This window comes from Mustelus asterias, chromosome 15, assembly GCF_964213995.1.
Source record: "Mustelus asterias chromosome 15, sMusAst1.hap1.1, whole genome shotgun sequence".
NCBI lineage: Eukaryota > Metazoa > Chordata > Chondrichthyes > Carcharhiniformes > Triakidae > Mustelus > Mustelus asterias.
In genome coordinates this window covers 54956265-54977866 of record NC_135815.1, presented here as the reverse complement: position 1 = coordinate 54977866, position 21602 = coordinate 54956265, and the positions used below count along the sequence as shown (strand labels likewise).

At 43.6% G+C, this 21602-nt stretch overlaps 1 long non-coding RNA gene across 1 annotated transcript; it reads left to right on the top strand.

The window, feature by feature from the left end:
* Positions 1-14017: 14017 nt before the first annotated feature.
* LOC144504821 (uncharacterized) lies at positions 14018-21108 on the top strand. Its single transcript, XR_013499703.1, has 3 exons — positions 14018-14035; positions 15188-15241; positions 21083-21108. It is a non-coding gene; the product is annotated as an uncharacterized LOC144504821 (long non-coding RNA).
* Positions 21109-21602: the final 494 nt, after the last annotated feature.

Below are 21602 nucleotides of genomic sequence, written 5' to 3'. Positions count from 1 at the left end.
CAGGAATTGAAGATCAATTTCCAGGATGCTGCTGCTTGTGATCCTGGAGAAAATCATTGGAACATTTAAAAAGATAGTTTTTTCAAAAATATTCATTGAACAATTCTCTTGACGAGAGAGAAAAATTTTGAAATGGGAAAATCTTGAAAAGACTATGTGACTGACAATCCTGCATTATCCAGTTGGGTAATGGGCCTTTCTATTTTCCAGTTGGTAGGAAGGTGGTGCGTCACAAGGATGGATGTGTTGGCTGATGAATGGCTGGAGTGTGAGTGCAGATCATGTAATGAAACCTCCAGGAATATATTCAATCACAGTTGGCAACACTACCCATAACCCTGACAAATCTGACTAATCCAAGCTTGAATATATTCAATGGCCCAGCTTTCTCTGCTCCATGGGCAAGAGAATTGCAAATATCAATCCTGGAAGAAATTCCCTCTCATCTCCGAACTAAATGGACTCTCTAGTTCTAGATTTCCTTATGAGGGGAAACAACCTTTCAGCATCTATTAACCCCTTCAGAATCATATACGTCACAAGAAGATCACCTTTCATTCTTCTAAACTCCAATGAGAAAAGACCCAAACTGATCAATCTTTTCCCCCGTGACAATCCCTTCATCCCAGGAATCAGTCTAGTGAATCTCCTCTGGGCTACTTTCAATGCAAATATTTCCCTCAAAGTGAGGAGACCAAAACTATACACAATGCTCTCGGTGAAGTCGCACCAATGCCCTCTACAGCTGTGGCAAGATTTCCTTACTCTGATACTCCATCCATCTTGCAATAAAGGTCAATATTTCTAATAGTAGACAGCAGTATGGGCACTGGTGGAGTGGCAATGGTGGGAGCAAAAAGTGCTGTCATCTTGTGAGACAATTTTCCTGTGGCAGTACCTTAGCGATCTGAGTAATCTGTTGGAGACCCGATTACTGGGCTGTTATAAGAGCCTTGTGAGAGTGCATGCCCCTTTAAACAATGGTCTTCACAATCATGATGGCAACAGTCTTTGTTTCCATGGCAGCACTCAGATTTTGGATGACTTCTACTCTTTACGACAATAGAAGCTGGGACATTGACCTCCAGATGCTGCATGATGATTGAATCTGCAAATGTTCTATTGGAATTGGCCACCACTTCCACCTCAGAAAAGATGGCCTCCAATGTCTCTGCAAAGCCCTGCACCATGTTGGGACTAGACTCTCCCATGCTTCTTGACTGTGGCAACAGCCTTTCTGGCAAGCCTGCTGATGCATCAAGAGTTTCATTGCACATGTTTGTCAGCCTATTTCTGTATGCCACAGCATCAAAACTCTCATGCGAGTCCTCTGGAGCGAGACCTGTGTGCAATCTGAGCCTCTGGGGAGATGCAACCCCTATACAATACTTCCCTCTGCCTGGGCTACAGACTATTTGTACCTCATGATTGAACATATGCCAATCCTGCCTCTATGCTACCCATTAATGAACTCACTGTGCCAGAATCTGAGCTGCTGGCTGCGAGTGTGCAATCAAGGGACAGTGTTGCATTATCATCAATCTCCTGATGCTCTTGAACTTCCTGCTCCTGTGCCGCTGCTTGCCCAGTTGGCTGTCCTTGGGTATCTGAAAGGAGAAAAACGCAAGAGTAGAGTTGAAGTGAGGGAAAGTGGGGTAAACCAGAAGTGATTGTGGGGTGAGGAGGACATGGGATGTGAGGAGGTGGATTAGGTAAAAGATCACCAACTGCATTGGTTCCAGCTCCTCTGCCAGCCAAGGTTGCTATCTGTTCTGAATTGGATATATATTCCATTAACATTTCCATTAAATACCCAGAAAGCATGGCAGCAAAGAATATACTGAAGAACACAGGGCCGAAGTACACGCCTGCTTTAGATCACTTGTTGTGTCAAAGGGGTTAGTGTATTCACCACGGTCAATGACTCTGGCTGTCACTGTATCATGAAACTGCTGTGTCAGATTTACGGCTCTATCATGACACCCAAGTATCATGCCCAATCCAGGCTTGAAGAATTGCAAATTTTAAAGTGATATTTAAAAAAAAGATATCAAAAAGCAGTTTCAGATAGTATTTTATTTGACTTGACAGTATTCAGCCCCAGACAACCCTCAAACTCAAACGGGTACATAATTAAAATAAATTCACACACTCCTTTATTAAGGATGGACCATCAACAGAAAGGAATATAACACGCCAGCTGACGCATCTCTCTGCTTCACCATAGATAATAGGCACATCGCAACTCAATGGTTCTTAGAAGAATATGAAAGGGATCTCATCGACCTTTCATTCTATTGTGATGGCTCCTCAGCGCAAACACAAAGACCTTGGCTATCTGAAGCTCTCAGGGTGTGAAAAGTCACAACACAGGATGTTTACTGGTCTAGCACACTACCTTATTTGAAAAAGGACTTGGACTTCTAACAAGTCACATGGGTAAGGCAGCTAAGTTTGTTACTCGCTTTAATAAATATCAGCAGAAGCTGATGGTATTAGAATCCAAGCCATCAAACCAGCTGCAAGACAACTATTAGTCAAGGTAATATGCAGTCACACCTTGGAAGTGGGAGAAGGCTCTCCCCTTAATCGGTTCCAACTTCAAGTTCACCTGAAAGCTTACCTCCAAGCAATTCAGCTACAAGAAACCATAGCTTACTGAGAACCTTTTGCTTTTACAAGGCCTCCACTCCAGCTAAAGCACCAACTCATTTAAGAAACTACAAGACTGATACAAAAGGGACTGGAATAATTCCAAATTGTAATTGTATGTTTTTTTCCCTCCATCTGTATCTAATTTTTGTGTGTGTGTGTGTGTGATATTGTATGTGAGACATCACATTTAAACCTCTGGGGCACGTGTGTGATAATAAAAACCTTCTTTATTTTTAAATTCATAAAAGCATGCTGCTGGATAATTTAAATGGGGTCAAACCACCTTGAGGATAAGAAGCACACTAACCTCAAATATTAAAGCACTTTGATCATGGACAACAAAAAAAAATACATCAATTCTATCTGTGACACAAGTTTGGCTAAGATTTTTCACAAGACCTCTCTATTTATTGTGTCAAAAGCCTTCATGGGGTCAACAGAAGCACTGTAAAGTGCTTTCTACTGTTTACGCCATTTTTCTTGTAATTACCAAAGGATGGAGATCATTTTGCATGTGCATCAACCTTTCCTGAACTCATTTTGACTTTATGGCAGTATATGTTCTGCTATGTAGTTCACCAGCTTTTGCTGGAATCTTACCAGCTATCACTAGCAGCAAATTTCCTCTGTGATTGTCACACACAGATTTTTGTCATTCTCCTTTGCGGAAGCCTTAGTCCAAAAATGGTCAAAAGCGCTGAATTGCAGAGGTAATGTGAGAACGACTGCCCTTAACATGAAGGCAATGCTGTATAGGGTTTAGCTTCAAGGAGCGTTGGCAAAACTGAAGTCAAAGGGAATTGGGGGAAAAACTGACCACTGGTTGGAGTCCTTCCTAGCACAAAGGGAGATAGCTGTAGTTGTTGGGGGCCATTCATCCCTGTTCCAGAACATAGCTGCAAGAGTTCCTCATGTCTTCAGCAGCTTCATCAATGACCTTTCCTCCATTATCAGGTGTGACATTAGTGTGCCTTTAAGAAGTTTTTTTCTGAATCATGTTCTCTGCAGTTATAAGCAGACCTTTTCAGTCTTTTTTCTCATTGTTGCCAGGCCGTTTGCTAGAAGTCCTTTTATTGCTACTGCAATGGCTTGAATTGGGTTTTGTTTATTTTTATTCTGGGATCTTTTATGACCTTGGAATGTGAGGGGAAAGTTTGTTTGACAAGTCAAAGTCAGGTGGTTCCTTCCCAGGGAAAAATCTAAGGATTCATTTTCAGTTTTAGTTTAGAAGGGAGTGGACTTCAGACTGAAAGCAGTGTCTTTCTCTCTCTGCCTGATATTGGAAACTCTGCTGGTTAGCTGAAAGTAAGGCTTCTTGCCTTCCTGAAGTGGAAAATCTGTGTTGGTGGTTGGCTTGCCTAGAGACTCTCTCTCCCTGGTGTTCTGGTTAGGTACATTGACCTGAACAGGCGCTGGAGTGTGGTGATTAGGGGAATTTCACAGTAACTTCATTGCAGTGTTAATGTAAGCCTTACTTGTGACTAATAAATAAACTTTATTTAACTGTAAGCTGTTCTGACTTCAAACTGTTCTGGGTGTATCCAGAGGACTGCTCGAAGTTACAAAGTTGAGAAGTCAGAGTTTCAATTCTCCAACCAAAGGGCTGAAGCTGTTCTGACTCCAAACTTGTCTGTGTGTGCCTCAAGAGAATTGCAACATACAACCAAAGGAATAAATTGCAGTATCACGTGAGCATTAGTCTTTGCTGTGTTAAACCTGTGGCAAAGGGTTTGTTTATGGGATTTGTTTAATTGGAACAATGTTTAGCTCTTAAGGGCGATACTATATTAAAATTGTTTTTTTCTTGTTTGTAATTGGTAAAATTGCTAATTTTCTTTCCAAACATGTTAACTATATTCTTAAATAAACTTTGTTTGAGAAAAGCTTCCTAGTGGGTCATTTGAATCATATCTGAAGTGAAATATCTCTTGCTCACCCTAGCCAAATTCAAAGTGCAAAACTTATGATCCAGGTGCACTTCATAAAACATTTTGGAGTTTCTGATCTGAATTATAACAAAGGCCACAAGTGAGGATGATTTTTGAAGATTGCATTGTGTTCTTGACATTCCTCAGATCCTGAAGTAGTTTGTGCCTGCGTGCAGCCAGATCTGGACAACATTCAGCTTTCGACTGATATGCAGAAACAAAAGGCTGTATTTTACCAGAATTCTGGGGACAAAATGCACTGCCAGAAGTGGAGAATGCTATACTCTCAACCATAACGTAGTACTTCCTTGACTGGACGTGAAGGCATTCACTCTCTGTTGGTGCAATTCCAATATCGCTCTCTTGAAGAATAGAGGGTTAAGGTCTCTATCTCTGCCTTCCTCCGAAATGCTTGGACCCAAGTTTGCCCTCCAGCCAACTCTGCCCTTTCCAGCTTTCCACCACTGCTGGCTCCTGCTTCAATGAGATGTGAATTTGGTACTGTGGGTTTTGGGGAACAGAAGATTGGAGGTTAGCGAATGTTGTCCCATTGTTTAAGAAGGGGAACAGAGACTTCCCCGGGAATTATAGACCGGTGAGTCTCACTTCTGTTGTCGGCAAGATGTTGGAAAAAATTATAAGGGATAGGATTTATAGTTATTTGGAGAGTAATGAATTGATAGGTGATAGTCAGCATGGTTTTGTGGCAGGTAGATCGTGCCTTACTAACCTTATTGAGTTTTTTGAGAAAGTGACCAAGGAGGTGGATGGGGGCAAGGCAGTGGACGTGGTATATATGGATTTTAGTAAGGCGTTTGATAAGGTTCACCATGGTAGGCTTCTGCAGAAAATGCAGATGTATGGGATTGGGGGTGATCTAGGAAATTGGATCAGGAATTGGCTAGCGGATAGGAAACAGAGGGTGGTGGTTGATAGTAAATATTCATCATGGAGTGCGGTTACAAGTGGTGTACCTCAGGGATCTGTTTTGGGGCCACTGCTGTTTGTAATATTTATTAATGATCTGGATGAGGGTATAATTGGGTGGATTAGCAAATTTGCTGATGACACCAAAGTCGGTGGTGTGGTAGACAGTGAGGAAGGGTGTCGTAGTCTGCAGGAAGACTTAGACAGGTTGCAAAGTTGGGCCGAGAGGTGGCGGATGGAGTTTAATGCGGAGAAGTGTGAGGTAATTCACTTTGGTAGGAATAACAGTTGTGTTGAGTATAGGGCTAACGGGAGGACTTTGAATAGTGTGGAGGAGCAGAGGGATCTAGGTGTATGTGTGCATAGATCCCTGAAAGTTGGGAATCAAGTAGATAAGGTTGTTAAGAAGGCATATGGTGTCTTGGCGTTTATTGGTAGGGGGATTGAATTTAGGAGTCGTAGCGTTATGTTGCAACTGTACACAACTCTGGTGCGGCCGCACTTGGAGTACTGTGTGCAGTTCTGGTCCCCACATTACAGGAAGGATGTGGAGGCTTTGGAGAGGGTGCAGAGGAGGTTTACCAGGATGTTGCCTGGTATGGAGGGGAGATCCTATGAGGAGAGGCTGAGGGATTTGGGATTGTTTTCGCTGGAAAGGCGGCGGCTAAGAGGGGATCTTATTGAAACATATAAGATGATTAGAGGTTTAGATAGGGTGGATAGTGATAGCCTTTTTCCTCTGATGGAGAAATCCAGCACGAGGGGGCATGGCTTTAAATTGAGGGGGGGTAGTTATAGAACCGATGTCAGGGGTAGGTTCTTTACCCAGAGGGTGGTGAGGGATTGGAATGCCCTGCCAGCATCAGTAGTAAATGCGCCTAGTTTGGGGGCGTTTAAGAGATCCGTAGATAGGTTCATGGACGAAAAGAAATTGGTTTAGGTTGGAGGGTCACAGTTTTTTTTTAACTGGTCGGTGCAACATCGTGGGCCGAAGGGCCTGTTCTGCGCTGTAATGTTCTATGTTCTATGTTCTATGAAACCTCTATTTTATATGGGGTGGTGATCCTTTTGAGAACTAGGACCTGATTTTTTGTTGAACAAAATGGCTGGGATCAGGTTGCCCCTAGAGATAAACAGGAGGAAACAATGGTTGAGAAGTTAATTATTGTGGTGAGTAGATTCCTGGGGTTGTTTTTCAGTTCAAGCGATTTAATTTGAGAGATTAGAACAAGCTGGAATACAATCTTTTTCAGTAGAATTCAATTGATCTGGGTGTTGGTTAAAATAATTAAAACTCCTGTCAATTGAAGGATTCTATTAGGAGTTGAATTTCTGGTATAGCCAAGCTGAGGAGAGTTAGAACATATTAGAACCAAGTGATATCTGACCTGAGATGGCCATGCTTAAAACCGCACCGACCTCCTCAGAAGACAAACACGGGACACGGTGGACAGAGTACCCTTCGTCGTCCAGTACTTCCCCGGAGCAGAGAAGCTACGACATCTCCTCCGGAACCTTCAACGGGTCAATGATGAAGACGAACATCTCGCCAAGGACATCCCCACACCCCCACGTCTTGCCTTCAAACAACCGCACAAGCTCAAACAGACCATTGTCCGCAGCAAACTACCCAGCCTTCAGGAGAACAGTGACCACAACACCACACAACCCTGCCACAGCAACCTCTGCAAGACGTGCCGGGTCATCGACATGGATGCCATCATCTCACGTGAGAACACCATCCACCAGGTACATGGTACATACTCTTGCAACTCAGCCAACGTTGTCTACCTGCAGGAAAGGATGGCCCGAGGCATGGTACATTGGGGAAACCATGCAGACGCTACGACAACGGATGAATGAATACCACTCGACAATCACCAGGCAAGACTGTTCTCTTCCTGTTGGGGAACACTTCAGCGGTCATGGGCATTCGGCCTCTGATCTTCGGGTAAGCGTTCTCCAAGGTGGCTTTCATGACACACGACAACGCAGAGTCGCTGAGTAGAGACTGATAGCCAAGTTCCGCACACATGAGGACGGCCTCAACTGGGATCTTGGGTTCATGTCACACTATCTGTAACCCCCACGACTTGCCTGGACTTGCAAAATCTCACTAACTGTCCTGTCCAGAGACAATACACATCTCTTTAACCTGTGCTTAATGCTCTCTCCACTCACATTGTCTGTACCTTTAAGACTTGATTAGCTGTAAAGACTTGCATTCCAATCATTATTCTGTAAATTGAGTTTGTGTCTTTATATGCCCTGTTTGTGAACAGATCTCCCACTCACCGGACGAAGGGGCAGCGCTCCGAAAGCTAGTGGCGTTTGCTATCAAATAAACCTGTTGGACTTTAACCTGGTGTTGTGAGACTTCTTACCATGCTTAAGATGCCAGAGATGCCTATGTTGAATGGGGAGTAAGAAGAGATTTAAAGAGACAACCTGGCTGGAAGTAAATGGAAGGCCCAAGAAATCTCAGCCTGTAAATGAACCATGAACACTGTACCCAAACCAAGTGGTTAATCTTCCAAGTTTAGATAAGCATCTGACTTGTTTTGGGTGCCAAAGGAAAGGGGAGTTTAGACATTTGATTTTGAGTATGAGTAATTGTGTTAATTGTATTTTTAATGGACGGGATTTTCCAGTTGTTCCTGCTGGTGGGATATTTTGGTTCCACCAAAGGCAAGCAACACAAAACACCACAGACATCAGTGGGTGAGAAGATCTCATTGGTTGCCAATGGTGAGTTGCCTTCACTGATAGAAAACACACCACGGTGATGGGTTGGAAAATCCTGCCCATTAGCTTGAATATAATTATCTATTTAAATGGGATGTGATTATGAGAGTCCATGTTCTTTCATTTAGGTGTGGTAAAACTCTTTTGTTTAAAACGTGAACCTTGTGGCTTCATTCTTTTAGTAAATACTTGGGTTTTCAGATTCTAAAAAAAAACACATTACCTACTGAGGCCATAAATAACACTGTGCGCAACTCTCTAGTTATCCATAAGGGGTGCTGATCTCTGGGCTGATGTCTGCTGAAACCTGAGGGATTACAGGTTGTTGATGCCAGCTAAACTCATTTTCCTCCAACAGGAAACACTTCTGCAGGCAGATCTGTGAGCAGAGAAAGGGAAGAGTGAATAGCAAGTGTTGGCAGTTTAAGGAGCCTCATACATAAACCAGTGGTGAGATATCCATATTGAGACAGGCCCATGAAATAGGTGCAGACCAAGGACAAACATAAGAGACGTGAACCAATTGCAGACATTTCTTAGCTGCTATTTCCACATCCAAAATTTAGAGGGATGAAGGCATCTATCCTGAATGTCCAGGGTCTTTTGCTCCATTGCAGCAGGGCCTGGATGTGAGCAGGCTTTCGAGCTGTTTCTGCCTTCTCTCTGTCACTGGTGTTCCAATTGATCTACAGTAATTGGAGCGACTCCATCTCAGTTCTGAGACATGCTGTTGTGCGGCATTGAACAAATCCTGGGCAGAATGTGAAGGGGAAACAAAGTGTGAAAGTCACAGGGGTGAGATATGTAGGCGTAAGGATAAAAATAAATGTGCATCTATGTGACATCCAACATGTGGCAAGTGCCATTTGCTTCCTGTGAGGGCAACAGCCGCTGCTGAGACGAAAGCAAAATACTGCAGACGCCGCAAATCTGAAGTGAAAACAGAAAATGCTGGAAATGCTCAGCAGGTCGGGCAGCATCTGTGGAGAGAGACAAAGTTAACATTTCAGGTCAATGACCATTCATCAGAATGCTCTGATAAAAAGCCATTGAGCTGAAAAGTTAACTCTGTTTCTCTCCACAGCCGCTGCTGGTAGTTTATCAGCAAGTAAGAGGAGGGAACCTTTGTTTCATTATTCATTATTTACCTCTCTTCTCTCCTTTACTGAGGGTAGCTGCACCGCTTTCCCTCTTCTCCATCCGTGCAGTTTTCCGAGGTCACAGAGTGCACACATCAGACTATTTCCATCAGGCAGATATTTGGTTTACCAGAGTTGAGGTTTAGCATGATGATGATAATGTATCGAGTTGAATTCGAAGAATAAAAAGCACATTACTGCAGATGCTGGAATCTGAAACAAAAACAGGAAATGCTGGAAAATCTCAGCAGGTCCAACAGCATCTGTGGAGAGAGAATAGAGCCAACGCCTTGAGTCTGGATGACCTTTCTCAAGAGCTGAAGACAAAGAAAATAGAATGTGATTTTATACTGGTGGGGTGAGGGGGGGGGGGCAGTGGGGGGGGGGCGGAGGAGGGGTGGTAATTGACATAGACAAAAAGACAAAGAAGCGAATTTCGGGTTTTGGGGCGACGCGGCCAGAAAATCCCACCCAAAGTGAATGTAAATGGTGGTGATCAAGGCTCAGAAGGGTCTGATAGTTGTCTATTAAGAGATCAGAATCCCTAAGTTAGAACAGAGGTAAGCTGAGTGTCAAAGGGTGACCAAGGAGATGTAAGAGACAGCTCTAGTGAAATGAAGGGAACAAAATGGAAAGCAAAATTTAAAAAAACACAATGTAAGAAATGAAAATAAACACCCTTAGAGTGTGGCCAAATTCCCCTCCAACTCGATTTTCAGGTTTGCTGATGACACCACCGTAGTGGGTTGGATCTCAAACAATGATGAGACAAAGTCCAGGAATGAGACAGAGAATCTGGTGAACTGGTGCGGCAACAATAATCTCTCCCTCAACGTCAACAAAATGAAGGAGATTGTCATCGACTTCAGGAAGCGTAGTGGAGAACATGCCTCTGTCAACATCAATGGGAAGGAAGTAGAAATGGCCGAAAGCTTCAAGTTTTTAGGTGTCCAGATCATCAACAACTGTCCTGATCCCTCCATACCGACACTATTGTTAAGAAAGCCCACAAACGTCTCTACTTTCTCAGAAGACTAAGGAAATTTGGCATGTCAGCTATGACTCTCACCAACCTTTACAGATGCACCATAGAAAGCATTCTTTCTGGTTGTATCACAGCTTGGTATGGTGCCTGCTCTGCCCAAGTTCGCAAGACCACAAAAGGTTGTGAATTTAGCCCAATCCATCATGCAAACCAGCCTTCCATCCATTGGCTCTGTCTACACTTCCCACTGGCAAAGCAGCCAGTATAATTAAGGGCCCCACACACTCCGGAAATTCTCTCCTCCATCTTCTTTCATTGGGAAAAAGATACAGAAGTCTGAGGTCACGTACCAACTGACTGAAGAACAGCTTCTTCCCTGCTGCCATCAGACTTTTGAATGGACCTACCTTGCATTAAGTTGATCTTTCTCTACACCCTAGCTATGACTGTAACACTACATTCTGCACTCCCTCCTTTCCTTCTGCATGAATAGTATGTTTTGTCTGTATAGCATGCAAGAAACAATACGTTTCACTGTGTACTAAGATGTGATAATAATAAATCAAATCAAATCAAACCTTACAGTATAAATCTCACCCTATTTTTTTTGTCCCCAGCTCTGGTGAAGGGTCATCCAGACTTGAAAGGTTAGCTCTATTCTCTCTCCACAGACGCTGTCAGAACTGCTAAGATTTTCCAGCATTTTCTGCTTTTGTATTGAGTTTAACTGTTCACTGCTCTGAGAACTCTGTCTTCACATTTCCTGCTATACTTAGTCAGTTTGTCAAAGGGTACAGCTTTGAACAGGGGCATGGATTTGGCAGTGGGAATCTCCATTCCCTTGTTTGGAAAAGGGAGGATATGGAAAAGGGTAGATTGGGGAGGCACCTGAGGCATCATGGACAGTTTGCTCCCAAAGTGCAGATAGCCATTCCGTATGTTGCAACTTAGGTCTCACATAGCTTTTCCTGCCCACCACTGCCGCAGAAGACTGTGCTTTACTCTGATGGCTGTTGTAAATATAATAATCACTGGTGGCTGACTTCCATCAGGAAAACAGCATATATCTAACTTTTAAAATGACCACGCATTAAATTCCTTTGCAATTAAATCTTACATCAGGTAACCTTTGTCACATAAATCAGTTCTCCATTGTGCAAAGGCGATCACTGATGCTCTTCTCCAGCACCTTCTACTGCTCATTTCCTTTGCAGTGGATACAGATAAACAGAGAGACAGATATTCAATTCTATAGACTGCCAGGGTTCCCACAGGTGCAGGGAGCAATTGACAAAACGTATGAGGCACTCATTAAATCTGCTCAATTTCTGCCCTTTGTTCCAGCAATCTTATTTATTCTAGCTCTTAATCTACTCATTCCATGAAGTGCTTCCTGTGAGGCAAGGTTGAATGGTAGTTGGTTGGGAAGGTTTCCCTGTAACTTTGAAGGTCTGAGGTGACTCTTGTATCGAAGCAAGTGTCTCCAAGGGACCAGCTTTTGCCAGCCCTTCTATTTCAGTAGCAAGGGTTACCCATTCACGGTGAAAGTTGCTGCATGTGCAAACGGTGGAATTGGCACCCTCCTGATCTCCAAACCAACAAGTGAAATTTGTGACTGCACCCAATGGTGCAGGACTATTGCTTTTTTTATTCATTTATGGGATGTGGGTATCGCTGTCTAGGCCAGCATTTATTGCCCATCCTTAGCTGCCCTTCAGAAGGTGGTGCGGAGCTGCCTTCTTGAATTGCTGCAGTCCTTGAGGTGTAGGTACATCTACAGTGCTGTTAGGGGGGGAATTTCATGCCATTGACACAGCACCAGTGAAGGAATGGCGATAGATCTCCAAGTCAGGATGGTGAGTGATTTGGAGGGGAACTTGCAGGTGGTGGTGTTCCCAGGTATCTGCTACTCTTCTCTTTCTCGGTGGTAGTGGTTGTAGTGGTGCTGCAGTGGTGCTGCCTAGGAAACTTGGTGAGTTCCTGCAGTGCATCATGTGGGTAGTGTACACTGCTGCCACTGTTCGTTGGTGGTGGAGGGATTGGATGTTTGTGGAATGGGTAGTAATCAAACGGCTGCTTTGTCCTGGATGGTGTCAAGATTCTTGAGTGCTGTTGGTGCTGCACTCATCCAGGCAAGTGGAGAATATTTCATTACACGCCTGGGTTGTGCCTTGAACATGATGGACAGGCTTTGGGGAATCAGGAGGTGAGTTACTTGCCACAGGAGTCCGAGCCTTTGACCTGCTCTGGCATATGGCTAGTCTAGTTCAGGTTCTGATCATCAGTAACCATCAGGATGTTGATATTGGGGGATTCAGTCTTGGCAATGTGACTGAATAGCTTGTTGGAGATGGTTATTGCCTGGCACTTGTGTGGTGCAACTGTTGTTTGTCATTTGTCAGCCAAGCCTAAATATTGTCCAGGTCTTACTGCATTTGGACATGGATTGCTTCAGCATCTGAAGAGTCGTGAATGGTATTGAACATTGTGCCATTATTAGCAAACATCCCCATTTCTGACCTTATGATGGAAGGAAAGTCATTGATGAAGCAGCTGAAGATGGTTGGGTCTAGGACATTGCCCTGAGGGACACCAGCAGTGGTGCCCTGGAGCTGAGATGATTGACCTCCAACCATCTTCCTTTGTGCCAATGACTGGTATCATTGGAGGTTGAATAGTTGGTATGAAGTTGTCTTCATCCCAAAGCCCCTGGTATTTCATGGAATGGGGGAGCGCCGTTTCTGGGGTGAGGTGAGATGGAATCTGGAAGTCCCAGGAGCGGTGAGAGCCTGTGAACTATACCCTTGGTGGAAGAATAGTACTCTCCCTCTCTCTACTCCCTGTCCCTCAGTCTAACCATTCCCCAGTGCTTCATGTATGAAAAGCTCTCCTAACTAATTTTGGGATATTTTAATTGCCCCTGCACAATGGTTTTGTCCTCAGCTGTCCTTTGTCCTCAGCTGTCCCTGGCTCTAGTCACTGGCTTTCCCAACTGGCCCGACTGTAAATCTGTCTGACTGCTGGGTGAGAAATAGTGTAGAGAAATGATAAGGTGGTTTAATTAATCAGGGGCTCCGCTTTCCCGTGATTTCTAGCTTCCACTTCTCTCTGCTCTGTGTAAATATTGGGGCCTTTATTTCCTCTTAAATATGTGTCTCCCTGCTCAGTAAATTGTCAAGGTGGGTTTGGTGAGGATATGGTAGGAGTTGTGGAACTAAAAGTACCAGGATAGTCATTGGTTGTGACTGAATGTTCTTCCATGATGTCCTCTTTTGCTCTGTGTTAGGCTTTATGCCTCAGAGACGCCAGTTTTTCAACATGTCTAAACAGGAGCTTTATTTACAGTGCTTTTAAAAAGTCTCTTCACTTTCACGCTTCCAGCTGCTCGCTTTCAGTTTAGTTTCTCTTTCTCAGCAATCATGCCCAGACTTGACTAATAGCACAGAGAACAGGTAACAGACAGGCATAATCAAATACCAAACAACTGAGCAATTGCAGGCTCCCTTGAAGAAGTCATTGTTCACTGGAAGGACATTGCAATCATAGAATCATACAGTGCAGAAAAGGCCCTTTGGCCCATTGAGTCCACACCAACACCTGAAACACCTGAACTCCCATCTAATCCCACCTGCCAGCACTTGGCCCATAGCCAGAAAGTACGTCATACTACCTCTGATGAGCGTTGCCCAACTTTCACAACCTTCTCATTTCTCCAACTTTTCCACATCCTCCTCTCTGTGCCTATTATCCACAGAGGTTTCTGTTCATGTGCCCTCTGAGTTTTCATTGTGTTTTTCCTTCAGTTCCATTGTTCAGGACCCAGTTGTGCACGATCTTGTTTCTTTTTCAGGAAGAGAACACAATGATGAGGAATGTGAGTGGAATTATCACTTTTGCTTGCGTGTTTCTGAACACATTATTCTGTGTTAAGATAATAGCAACTATGGTTGATGGTGCAAAATGGCTGACATCATAACAGCCCACCATTCTACACCACACATAATATTCCTTTCTACTGAATACAATACAAGTGAAAACTGGGCAGAATGGTGGCCAGTTCTTTGTAAGGAAAGTGTGCACAGAATTTTAACATTTGGCAAGAAGTTTGTAATTTTTTTCGCAGAGCCAAACATGACTGTTAGGTTTGCGACATACCAATATTCCCATTCATATCACAATTTTATTGAGATTGGGATTAAAGCAAAATAATTGGACAACATAATTGGTGAATCTTTACCTTGGGACTAATTTATTCTATACCAACGCTGAAGTGGTTGATGGGCAGCACAGTGGCACAATGGTTAGCATTACCTGCCTCATAGCGCCAGAGACCTGGGTTTGATTCCAGCCTTGGGTGACTGTATGGAGTTTGCATGTTCTTCCCATGTCTGCATGGGTTTCCTCTGAGTGCTCTGATTTCCTCCCACACTTCAAAGATGTGTGGGTTAGGTGGATTGGTCATGCTAAATTGCCCCTTAGTGTCGGGGGATTAGCGGGGTAAATACATGGGGTTACGGGGATAGGGCTTGAGTGGTATTGTTGTCAGTGCAGGCTTGATGAGCTGAATGGCCCCTTTCTGCACTGTAGGGATCCTATGCTTGATGTCAAAAATAAAAATGCAAATCCTTTCCTCACTTCCACGAGCATACACATTATTCAACTATCTCATCCCTCTTCTCAAAACACGGTTCTTGTTATGTGTAAACTGGTGAAAATAAAACATTTTACAGTTGCAAAACAGGTGGTCGGTTAACTCAAACCAATGACTACTTAACACCTCGGGGTAACGTAAAGATTTTGTATTGCAGCATCACCTAATATCGGTTCCTAGAGAGCAGAATAATCCGTTTAAACTACACCAGGTAAACTAGAATCTTTCTTGTTCCATCATTGAACTGTGTATAATAAATTAGTCAGAGTCTGTGAAAATATTCTCTTTAAATCTACCATTAACTGGGTGCCAATTAACTGCTGTCTAATATATTATGACTGTTATGTTAAACATACTGGGTGAGTGGCAGTGCATAAAACAGGCAGGATCTGTCTTGGTCTGACACGCAAGAATTACTTAGATGATGGGTCTTGACCCAGTATTTCTCTCAAAGGAAAAATTGATAATTTAATTTTAAAAGATCACAGCGAACTTTTTTTAAAAGATCATAAAATCCTAGCAGCAATCAAAATGTTTCATCTTTTGATGGAATTAATATTGATATTATTTCTGCAGCATTTAAATTTACAAGGAGAAATATATTTGATAAATTTCAAGAAGGAAGCAAGCTTGGAGAGAGGAGCATATCTATTCATATTCACTTTATACACAGGCTGGACTGAGCTGCTTACAGGTCTTGTGAAGAAAAAAAGAATGTGCTTGCATCATAACTCATCCCCCACTGAAGATGTTATTTGCTTTAGCGTCATTTGCACTGGAGCTCTGGTCCTGGGAAGATGTCAGATGGCATCTTTATTACAGATGTGCAGAGTGGATGTGGTTATAACTGTAAGTTTCATCACAATGACAATGTGCAGGGAATGATTTAAGGGGGCCTGTGCTTTGCTGAATCAAACCATTTTCCTCCCCACGCTCGTTTACTGACCCTGAGGTGAAGCAAATCATATCAATCAATTCAAATATCCAAATCAGTTGCGCGAAAAGTGGACACAAGATGATTCAAGGTGTTTAATATGATATTGTTCACGTCTACTGCGCTAGGTTTCATTGGCGCATTGGATAATTAGAGGGCCGGTTACCTCAATTGGCGAGTGTGTAGTTCAGAATGGTACCGACAACGCCGCTTCAATTCCTACGCTGACTGAGGCACACTTCAGATATGCTTCCTCGGCCTGCATCTGAGAGAGGAAGGCCACTATTGACAAAAGCTAAAGAATCAGCAGACAATGAGCCAAGGCTCTGTCTTCAGGCAGAGTGTGTATACCATCTGGCGGTTGCTACTATTGTATTCCAATGCACAAATGGTGGCCCTTGCAGTTGTGGCTTGTCAAAGAAAATCTGGTTAAACAACATATTTAAGTGTTGTCAAGTGACTCCCTAAAATTGGTCATAACCATAAACCTAAACAGGTTAGGTTTATTTTACTGACTCATTTGTGACATTCAATGTCCAATAAGATTCCATATTACATGACAGTCAATGCTGGGCGTCAAACATTTCGTCACTGCACAGAAATGTTGATAAAATATGGCAGCATGAAAAGCTCCATTCATAGGATAAACATTCCACTCTACCACAGGTGTTGTTGAAAGCTCAATAAAGTGCCTATGACAAGATCAATTCATAGAAACCCTACAGTGCTGAAGGAGGCCATTCTGCTCATTGAGTCTGCACCAACCACAATCCCACCTAGGCCCTACCCGTAACCTCACATATTTATCCCACTAATCCCTCTGACCAAGTATCCTGGGACATGAGGGGGCAATTCAGCATGGCCAATCAGCCTAACCTGCACACCTTTGGTGTGTGGGAGGAAACCGGGGCACCCGGAGGAGACCCACGCAGACACGGGAAGAGGTGCAAACTCCACACAGACACTGACTCAAGCCGGGAATCGAACGCAAGTTCCTGGAGCTGTGAGGCAGCAATGCTAACCACTGTGCCACCGTGCCGCCCTTAAATTCTTTGGCCAGCACCTATATTAATGCCATTGTCATTGGAGGTTACTAGATGTGACCAAAATGGATGAACTATTTGGTGTAGCTATCAATGCTACTTCTGATTACAAGACATAAAGCTGATGGAAGCTGTTGAATATTGTGGCATGACTTCTGTCTCAGGCTGATAGATTCTTTTTGAAAACTTTATAGTTTCTTTGGATGGCTGGTAATGATCTCTGATAAAGACTGTTCATTTTCAGCAATGAATGAGTTTATCATCAGCATAGCACAAATCACAATTAAAGTGCCAACAAAGTGAGTTTTAACTTGGGCCTAAATATGGAGTGCAGGGGTGGAATTGAGTGGGAAACTGCTCCCCCCCATGCCCCCCCCCCCCCCCCCCCCAAGGCACACACACTCCCAGAGCCTGAGAGTTCAGAGATTTTAAATCCCTACCTTCATTTAAATGAGTAATTTCTGGCTTCCTATGTTGGCAGGAGTCATTACCTGGTCGGCGTGCAGGAGAGTCATCTTGAACATCAGGGATCTGAGGGAGGGTAAGGCATAAACATAAGTAGTTACTGGTGGTGGTGGGGGGGGGGGGGGGGGGGGTGGTTCTGCGGGGAGGCAGGGTGTTCCTGAGGTGATTGTAGCTGTGGAAGAGGGTGGGAGTAGGAAGCACAGGGTGGAAGTGGCCTGGTCTAGCACTCTTGCTGCCCCAAGCCTACAAGAAAACCTAAAATAAGCGAAACACTTACTTTTGGTGTGCTCTTCTGGCCCAGCTACTACACTGCATCAATGTACAATTGGAAATTTAAATCTCTTGGGATCTAGGGGAAACATTGAACCTGAACATTGAAATATAAAGGAGGTTCCTGCCTTCTTGTGATGGGTAGTCCTGACACTGTCTAGAATCTGGCAGGTGAAATGGTGGCAGATGCCACCATTTCAGCTACATTCATGTAGCTGAAAGTGTCCGACCATCATTTTAACCACCCACTTGCCTGGTTCCAATTTGGAGTGGGAGGGAAAGGTTTGGTGGGAGGGAGATGTTATAATTTGGACTTTAGATCCTACAATCCCTGAGGCTTAGTGGTTGCTGGGTATGAAAGCAATGGCTCAGTGAATGTCTCAATGGTTTTCACGCAGTGGCTAATTGTATTTGTGGTGGGAGAACTTTCTAACAGAATCATAAAAATTGCAGGAATCAGCTGCTATCTTTTTATCCTCGGGATTAGTAAACAAGTGTTCAGCGTCCAGAAATGTTACATTCTCATAAAAGATTCCAGGGAGCTTGCAGGAATGATAGCATCTGTAAGGATTTAATGTCACTCTTATTTTTGATTGTCGATTGAAGATGAATACTTCACTTTTAAATGATGAAATGCTCTATTTTGTGTTATAGGCAGAGAGTTTCCAGCTTACTTAGACTGTTTTTGATGCAGTATTATTAATTAAAATGCATGTCTGGAAGCCATCTAGTGTCAATAAAATGGACTTTCTGCCTCATAAAAGAGGTGCGGCTTCATTTTTTTCTCCCTTCTATGCTTTGCTGTTTCCTACAACCGAAAGCCCTGCATTATCAACCTCCAGGGTGGACACTAAATCTTTTGACGCAGGAGGAGAAGTGATAACATCTGAACTAAGGGTGCTTTAACAGGGCATGCTTGACAGATGTAGCAAGGCCTTTTAGGATTTAGGACCGGAGCATATCTATTACCCGTGCTGCGGTGAAGCTTGGCAGGAGTTCGCTAGTAATCTCCCATGAATTTCTGTCCAAGTTATCACAGTCCCTGAACAAGCTCCTGCAAGATGTAGAATCATGACGTTTAGTTTAGGAGAGACATAGTGGTGGATTTAGACATTTAACTCTTCCTGGTCTAGGATGTTTTCCAGGAGAAAGCAAGTTGCAATGCCTGTTAGGCTACTTCATTGACTATTTACTGGAATCTAAAGTTCAATTAAGTCTGACTGGCATGTTGGTCCATGGAAGCTTTTTTTAAAAACCTGCACCGAAACACCCAATATTGAGCCTCAGGCCCAGCTAGCTGTGGCTGCTGGCACCCCCAGGAAGTTCGATGGCAAAGACCATTTGAATTTCCGCTGTTTCATTGCCGGCAAATTGTTCCTCGTGTTCGATTAACAGCACTGCTACCTCACAGCGCCTCGGACCCAGGTTCAATTCTGGCCTCGGGTCACTGTCTGCATGGAGTTTGCACATTCCCCTCGTGTCTGTGTAGGTTTCCTTCGGGTGCTCCGGTTTCCTCCCACAGGTTAGGTTGATTGGCCATGGTCAATTGACCCTAGTGTCAGGGAGATTAGCAGGGTAAATGCGTGGGCTTGTGGGAATAGAACCTGGGTGGGATTGTGGTCGGTGCAGACTCGATGGGCTGAATGGTCTCCTTCTACATTGTAGGGATTCTATGGGATTCTATGTCGATTGGTCAGGACTGAAGAAAGGAGGAAGGCAGCAACCAGTTCAAAGAGAAGTGGTGGCTGGGAGGCTACGATTGGAACACTACATTCTGCATTCTCTCCTTCCCTTCTCTGTACAGTATGTTTTGACTATATAGTGCGCAAGAAACAATACTACTCACTGAATACTAATACATGTGACAATAATAAATCAAATCAAATCAAATAAAAAATGGATGGTGGCCCATTGTTTTAATGTGGAGCTACACCTGGCACCTCCACATTCAGGTCAGGATATCTCAAAAAGATTATCTTTTTGATGGCAACATACAACCGCTACTTTTTTAAAAATTCATTCATGAGACGTGAGCATCACTGGCTGGCCAGCATTTATTGCCCATCCCTAGTTGCCTGAGGGCAGTTGAGACTCAACCACATTGCTGTGGCTCTGGAGTCAAATATAGGTCAGGCCAGGTAAGGATGGCAGATTTCCTTCCCTGGAGGGCATTAGTGAACCAGATGGGTTTTTCTGACAATCAACAATGGTTTCATGGTCACCAGTAGATTCTTAATTTCAGATTTTTTTTTATTGAATTCAAATTCCACCATCTGCCGTGGCGGCATTCGAACGCAGGTCCCCAGAATATTAGCTGAGTTTCTGGATTAATAGTCTAGCGATAATGCCACTAGGCCATCGCCCCATGCCGACCCCATGCAGATGTGGGTGGCCAGTGAGGCCTGAGGAACAAACAAATGATTTTTTATATTGATATGTCGCTTATTTTAGGTAGGGGCAACTTAAAATTTTGTGCACAGTGTTCAGGATTTTTGTATGTGGGTATTGTGCGTTTATACGTATGTAGTCTCATATTGTTTGTGCATTATTGGAATTTACAACTCTTTGTATGCAGGGGCCCTAAATCTTTGGGTGTGAGAGCTGTATGATGGTCTTTCTTTTAAGCATAGGAGCTTGACATTTTTGTGTATGGGGCTACGCGGGGCGAACAATTGAATGTTCTGTGTATTGGGGCTCATATTTCATGCGTCCCACTCAATGGTTTTGATGTAAATATCCTCACTCCAGCTCCAAGAGATTGGACAATTCCTGGCTTAGTGCTGGAGCAGATTGTAAGCCTTTGGGGGAGCTCACATTACCTCCTGTTACAACCAAATACCTTCACACATCTTTTTTTCCCACATGGCAGCGTAAGAGTCAGGCTCCACTCTGGCTGCTCTTTGACTCAACTGATCACAAAGCTATTTACCAGAGGGCGAGTCGAGACGAACATTGAGTTTATCCCCGCTGTCAGTTACCTGGCCTAAGCACTGCTCAAGATCACATTAGATTTATTGTCCTGACCTGGTGTCTGATCCCAGGAGGTCATGGAGGGAGCTTGCGTTGTCAGCAAGGCTGTAACGTGGGACATCAGGTAAAACTTGTTAACTTCACCAGATTTCAGCGGAAAACTGGTCAAATTTAACCACAGGGACAGCATGAACTTGTGACCTCAGTGGGTCCAGGGCTATCGACATTGTCATAATTGAAATCGAGTGAATTTCGAATGATAGCTGGAAAATGGCTATCAGCAGTGTTTTATTTGGAAACGGGTCACTTACACTGTAGAATTTTAATATTAGGTAAAATCAATGACACTTTATTGATATTTTTTCACAAGATTTCATTGAAGTAAAATGACTGCATTGTGAAGAGAGCTCTGATGACCTACCTAAGAATGAACAGGCTCACCAAAGGCAATGATTATTGTGTTTCAATGCCATCCTACTGTTTCTCACATCACGAACACAGAGTGAAGGCATTGTCTAAACCACTGTGGGATAAGCTAAGGAATACGTTGAGAGGATGTTTAAAAGGTTTATGTTGTTTCCCAAGAACGTCTTGCAAAACAATGTTCCCTCTGTATGAAAATTCCCATCCATTGACTCCATCTACACTTCCTGCTGCCTTGAAAAAGCAGCCAACATAGCCAAGGACCCCATGCACCCCGGACATTCTCTCTTCCACCTTCTTCATTCGGAAAAAGATACAAAAGTCTGAGATCACTTACCAACCGACCCTGCTGCCATCAGACTTTTGAATGGACTTATCATATATTAAACTAATCTTTCTCTACACCTTAGCTATGACTAAAATGCTATATTCTGCACCGTCTCCTTTCCTTCTCCCCATGTACTCTA